This window comes from Pinus tabuliformis, chromosome 1_2, assembly GCF_031772625.1.
Source record: "Pinus tabuliformis cultivar Carrire ecotype Pingquan chromosome 1_2, CPIR1, whole genome shotgun sequence".
NCBI lineage: Eukaryota > Viridiplantae > Streptophyta > Pinopsida > Pinales > Pinaceae > Pinus > Pinus tabuliformis.
In genome coordinates, this window is record NC_142298.1 from 722892417 (window position 1) to 722898602 (window position 6186).

General features: G+C 33.9%; 1 pseudogene; it reads right to left on the reverse strand.

Annotated features, from left to right (window-relative positions):
- Positions 1–4826: 4826 nt before the first annotated feature.
- On the reverse strand, positions 4827–5899 carry LOC149207802 (nuclear transcription factor Y subunit C-3-like; annotated as a pseudogene).
- Positions 5900–6186: the final 287 nt, after the last annotated feature.

Below are 6186 nucleotides of genomic sequence, written 5' to 3' on the forward strand. Positions count from 1 at the left end.
AAGAAAAGAAGATTAATTAACAAGTAAGAAAATCTACTTTACCTTTGATTTTCTAACATAGGGTGTCGTCTGTTTTGCTAGGGTGCTAAAATTGTCTTGTAGTGCAATCTTTGTATCTATTGCCTAAAGAAGCAATAGAAATTTTAATAAAGAATGTGCCCTTCTTTGATTTATAATGTATTAACTTGAAAGGTGAAACTGTTGCCTAACAAGGAGAAAATGCACACACTTATGAAATGGACAGATTAGGAATTATTTTGTTAGGAAGCTCATTATACTTGGCTCAACATGCTTGCATGATGTCTGAACTTTTATGAAACACTTGATAGTAATAGCTCAAATCACTTTAATCATATTCCAGAAAGTGTCCCTCATTTTAAAACTATATATATATATATAGTAGCACATTCGATAGTGCAAGAACTGCTTACCTCACCTAAAAAATATTGACTATGAAAATCATTTTGGATTTTATTTCTAACTCAAGTCTTTAGGAGGATGAGCTTCAAATGACGTCCAAGCATCATAAACTAACAAATTCATCAGAAAAATTTAGATGAAGTAAAATGTGGTAGAAAAATACTAAAAGATGAGTATAAAATTAAAAAAAATTCGGTCACTGCGGTTCACCTGCTCTTTGATCTGCCTTGATATCAGGACCATGGCAAACAATGCCTGCAAAAGAAGGAACTGTAACTTTGGAAGATAGTGAATATGTATACAATTCATGAAAAATTATATATACATAAGGGCATTCTATGTCCAGAGGCTTGGGTGAAAAGCTGCAAAATCCTTTGACACTGACAAGATCCATGTATTTCTTCTTAGAAATATACATCAAAAAATGTTAGAGTAGAGCTTGTCATGATGATTTCATGATTTACCAAGGCATGTCATATCTCTTGATTTGGAAACAAAATGTATAGAATGTGAACTCTGTGTCACTTGAAAATTGAGGCATGCCACCTCATTCAATAAAATTTACTATTAACAAAACAAGAAACCTATGCCATGTTTTAAGTATTCAATTGTAGTATGCAGATAATCAGTTTCAACAGCTTCTCTGATTGGATGTTAATTGGACATATCAGAAATAGTAGGGACATCTAAAAATTAAATATCTAAGTCAAAAACTATGGTAGATATTTTTGTGAGGAGCGCCTTTTAGAACTGATTTTAGAGGGCCTTGGAGACTGTGAATTAGATGAACACTTAAGCAACTAAATGTTTTTCCTAATTGCTTTCAATCAACATAATGTCAATCTAATCATATGTGAAAGAAAGTACATCATCTTGCAGTAGTGTCTAGTAAGTAAATCAAGCCAGGATGTTGCAAACAGAGTGCTGGCTTGGGAAACACAATGAAATCTTGAGAAGAGTAAAGCATAGATAAGAATGAAAAGTTCTGCAAAGAAGTGAAGATATTTAGAATTCATAGAGGATGTTGAAGGTTGCTAGGTGAAATTCATGAATTATTGATGGCCAACTTTCTATTGTATAAAAATGATGCCATCATATTGAACAAATGCATGTCGCCTACATTAGTGTCATGTAGAGTGAGGTTACTATGCAACTTTCCTAATATCTAGTGAAAAAGAAAAATTAAGAAATCTATTACAATACAAGCTATGAAAAGAAAAGGTAGCTTATATATGGAACAAAGTTATTGCTAAAACAAACTGATGAGAAGCAAAACTGCATTAAAAAAATAGCCTTTTATTCGTATACTTCTAAGAGCAGGAGAAGTGCCGACACAACGCTGATAAAAATATATGATAAGATTGTTCGCCTTGTAATTGTTGCACTACTCTTGAGTGTACAATACAAATAGGTACTTTATCACAGTATAGCTTCTAGAACATACAATATCAAATCAAATAAATTCAACCAAACTCAAATAATATGATCATGTGCTCCTCACCTTTTCGAGCAAACCCGTAGAGCAGAGAAAAAGGATTATGTTAAACCGCAGTTCACACATTAGGGTATAATCCCACTAAATGACCTCTCTACATTATCCAAGTGTCTGACACCAACCTATTTCAAATTAAATAGTGCAAAAAGGAATGGTGATGTCAATTACAGAGATGTAAAATATTCAAAACTAAAAAAGAAGCTTAAAATTTTCTTATATGTTTGAATATGTGCACCACAAATTTTCCCAGTGCCATCAAAATGCATGTCAATCAACTTTCTTAAACTTTTCTCAAATGTTTGAATATGTGCACCACAAATTTTCCCAGTGTCGTCAAAATGCATGTCAATCAACTTGCCCCGCATATAATTTCGAACAATATCCTTAAAATTTTGTAGTTCTTTATCTCAGATTTACAAGTCTAGAAACAAAATGACTTCGCTACAAACATGTTTGTCTACCCAGAGTCAAAAATATTCAATCAAACACGATTGTAATGGGAAACTCACAAGTATCACAATTCTATCTCCCATGTATTGAAATTGTTTAAATATGAGACTTAAAAGGATTACAACTTACAAATCTACTAGAGTTGTAATTTTTTAGCGTCTTTGCATTACAAAATGACTCCAGAATAAGATTTGTCTGTGATATTTTATCACCTACTCCACTGTCACCTCCTTGTGTTGCCAGGTATTGCATTGTAATTTTTGTAGTTTCTGTTTTGCCTGCGCCACCTTCACCACTGAAATATAATTTTTAATCAATAAAAAAACCACTATTTAACCTCGAGCACAACCTTATAAAACATCAAACAATAAAATAAAAATCTCATCATACAGATGAAAATGGAAGTAATCATACTACCATGAAAAATATTTCCATCTACTTCACTGGATTACCTATATGGAAACTCATGGAAAATGTTGTTAGAGGTAATAGATCAATAGATTTGATTTATGTCTAGTTTGGACAAAAGTGACCAGTGAGACTTAGAGATACAACCCACCCAAACATTTATAAAAGCATAGTAAACCACAACCCCCTATCATTTTAATTCTAGTATAAGCTAAGATAATTGTATTGATGTCTGACACGCACTGCATCTCCCCAGGTTTTACTTTTGAGTGAACGTGCTAATTTTTTCTCATTGGGATTCACCATCCATGAGTCTTGAGGCATGGGGAGCATGCCCCCATGTAACACTGGAAAATACTAACTCTAGACAACAACCTAGTTCTATCATCTATCTAACAACAACTTTCAGTTTTTATCAAAATTCACAAAAGTTCAAAACACTTGTTGTGTCTAAACGTCTATGTTTAGACACGACACATTTGAAGAAAACAAGATAACAAATTGCACATTCCTGTCAACATCAAAATCTTCGCTGGGTGCAATAAAGAGCAGAATAAAAAAACGTTGAAAGTGATTAAAATGTAAAATAAAAATAGGGAAGACTATGAACAAAACCATCATTTACAATATAAAATTAATCCAATTGACATGATTGGCCTGCTCATTAAGCATATGCTAAATAGAAAAGAGATATCATATGTCTGCCTAGAAGAGACATACAAAACAAAGTCAGACTCCAAAAGTTTCACAATACACGCTTTTGCTGGTGATGATAGAGGGGTCATTAAGACATTTACAAGGATTGTAAATTAAAGACTACATCATCCAACCAAGATATGTTAATCAATGTTACCAAAGACACAGATTGGACATATTGAATGCCAGTTGCCAAAGTATTGGGTATAACATCATTTTATGCAGTATATCAAATAGTATTGGATCAAGTATTCCACTCAGTCAGTGGACAAGAAAAATCAAGACATTTGTCATTTTAATGTTAACGCTCTTGTCGGATGTCCCATCTTTTGACATAGATATTTTTTTTTTTAAATTAACAAATAATTAAACAGTAACAAGTATTAATAAAAAATCAAAACAATAAAAACAAACAACTTCTAAGAGGCACATCTTCATTTGTGTATCGATAACAGTAAATAATAAATGGCATACCCCAAAAAAGGCATCACCCTAGACCAACATAAAGCAAATGTAACATGAAACACGTAGCAAGAACCAACAATTTTTTTCATGCAAAATAGCATAACATAAGTGCTATAAATACATAACATAAGTGCAATGATCAGTAATATTGGAATGTGATCCTCGAGCAAGTAAATTGATATAGAAGATTATGCATGTATCAATATTTACCTTTGCACTTACATGATATTTATTTATCATAAGATAAGTATAACAAATCAGTTAAAGACCTAACAAAAATAATGTACTAAATTCACAACAATGGCCTTTGCACTTTCTTTTGCTCTGTAATATAGGGATATAACACCATCACATTTTTCTCCGAAACACAGAGATATAACAAATGCCCAGAAATTAGGATGCTTATGGTACATACAAAATCAAATAAAAAATGAAGTAACCTCACTAGGTGAGAATATAACATCTACCTAAAATTTAGGATGGCTACATGCTCAATGCAATGATAAAATTATGAACTATTTAAACTATAAACCAGATACTGAACAAAACAAAGCATGAATCAAGAAAAACAAAATTGTTCACAACATCTCTCTTACTTCTATTTAAATGTAGTTGGGCATGAAACAATTTCTTGAAAATATCCAACGAGAATTTTATAGTTGTGAAGGCCTCGAAAGTTCAACAAAAAACACAAGAACTTGCTCGAATTGATCCTTGGTTTATAAATCATTTATATAGGCCAGGTCAAACAAATCTTACCAGAGTGAACTTGAGCAAATGCCTTTCAACATGATCAAAATAGGGCTTTGTCATTTTTCCTCTTACCATCTACCTGTTGCTGGCAACAGAAAACAACTCAAAGCACCTAATTTCTAGAGGATGGGCCCCTGGACTACTCTAGAATTTGTTGTTGTGGCCACATTTGTTGCAGAATATAAGCAACAGGAGGGTAGGTTATTGAGCATACATTGTAGGATCCACTGGCTTGCCAAAAATCATTCCAAGAGGTGCAATCTGTGATGTTGGATGTTGATGAGGAACATAATAATATGGTATAGCTTCAGCTGGGGTTCTAATAGGTACAAGGCATCTGGGAATGCCAAGACCCTCCTCCTTAAACTTGTCTCTTGGTACAATATCCACGAGGAAATCAAAGATATATGTTCTAGTTATGGTAGCTGCAATGTCATTCTTCTGTAAAGTGTGTCACTTATTTTCTTCTGTATGAATCCATGAGTGCAGGGTAAGCTCCAAAATGAACATTTCACAAGTTTTTGCAAAAATCATAGGTGCCTCAGCTGAAATCATCCTCACATCTTCATTTGCCTTCATAATTTTCTTGATTCTAGCCAACGACAAACTATGGTTCTTGAAGTCTAATGTCTGTTCTATATCATGCATCTGATTAACCCAAAAATTTGTAGTTGTTGTTTTTGTTGCTATTGTTGTTGCTGATGAAGATATTGGTAAGCCAAATGATGTTGTGCAGCTAGCTGAGCAGTAGTTGCAGGATATGCAGCTGCAGGCTGGCCAGCAGAATGAATAGTTCCAACAATAGAGGCTGGAGAAACAGGTGCAACCAACTGAGTTGTTTGATAAGGCGTTGTACCATAGTGCATCTGAGGTGGACCACTGACAACCCCCATAACTGGCTACTGCTGGCCTGGGGCTTGCTGCTCCATTTTCTCACGTGAGATCTCCACAAAGCCCTTGTTCACTACCTCTTTCTCCTCTCAATTCTGACTCCTGTTTCTTTTAAATCCAAAAAAACCCCACAACCCACATTAACAATCCAGGAGAAACATGCATTACATGTACAACATAAACTGGTCCATTCTAAGACCCCTATATTTCAACATCGAGAGACCACATTATTGTAAATTGAAATTCCTAGACAAGGCAATGCCTACCACATGGAAAGGCTTTCTTAAAACTATTCATATTATAAACTGTCCCTTGCAAATTTTGCCATTCTGATCTCAAAATATTTGACTTACTGCAAATTCCTATGGTAGGCAATGTTGTGTACCTAAAAAAGACTTCAAATTCTAGGATCGACAGCCCTGAATTTCCTGTAAGATGCTTAACACTTAAATAGATCACTGAACTTCTTTAACCATTAGAGCCAAGCACTTCAAATTTATTGAAAGGTCAATACATCTTTCTTAATTATTGAAAGACTAATGAAACATGGCATATCAACCGCTCATTTTTAACATTCACCTTATAATCCAACACTTACCTAATGGAGT